The sequence below is a fragment of the Cicer arietinum genome, chromosome 4 (assembly GCF_000331145.2).
Source record: "Cicer arietinum cultivar CDC Frontier isolate Library 1 chromosome 4, Cicar.CDCFrontier_v2.0, whole genome shotgun sequence".
NCBI classification, from domain to species: Eukaryota; Viridiplantae; Streptophyta; class Magnoliopsida; order Fabales; family Fabaceae; genus Cicer; species Cicer arietinum.
Window position 1 is genome coordinate 24563202 of NC_021163.2, and position 871 is coordinate 24564072.

An 871-nucleotide genomic window follows, 5' to 3' on the forward strand; every position below is an offset into this window, starting at 1 on the left:
GTATGATGAGATAGAAGGTGTGGTGAGATAGTCTATTTATAGAACTTTTTCAACATTGAAAATTGATTAGAATCATCTAATTGGTTGAAACTATATCACAAGGATTGCCTTCCATAGATGATTTAGATCCGTTGATAAATTTTATTCAATGGACAAGATTAAATATTTAACAATTTCTTCAATGGTTATTTTATTTTATTTATTCTGAATTTTTTATTTATTTTATTTTATTTATTTTATTAGTCTCATTAATGGATTATTTTATTTTATTTATTCTGAATTTTTTATTTATTTTATTTTATTAGTGTCATTAAATGATTATTTTATTTTATTTATTCTGAATTTTTTATTTATTTTATTTTTTATTTATTTAGTCTCCCTTAAAGGATAAAATCAAATGTCAAGGTCATGTAACCAAAAAACCAAATGATTCCATATTACCATATTTACATGCGGCTGGCTTTGGTGAAGTGGTAAAACTCGGAAACTATAAGATAGATGTCGGTCTCATCACTGCTATGGTTGAGAGATGGAGACCTGAAACTCACACATTTCATCTTCCAATAGGTGAGTGCACAATAACTTTGGAAGATGTTTATTACATTTTAGGATTAAACGTTTCTGGTTTACCTATTAGTGGTTCCAATTTTGTGCAAGTAAAACAAATCTGTCAAGATTACTTAGGAGTTATCCCACCCGATGGAGCAACCAAAGGTAATCCTATTAAATTAAAGTGGCTTAAGGATACATTTGACGATGTTGGTGAAAATGCATCTGAATTAGAAAAACAAGCATCATGTCGAGCATACATCCTATGTATGATCGGAGGGTTATTGATGCCTGACAAATCCAACAACCGTGTACATCTAAA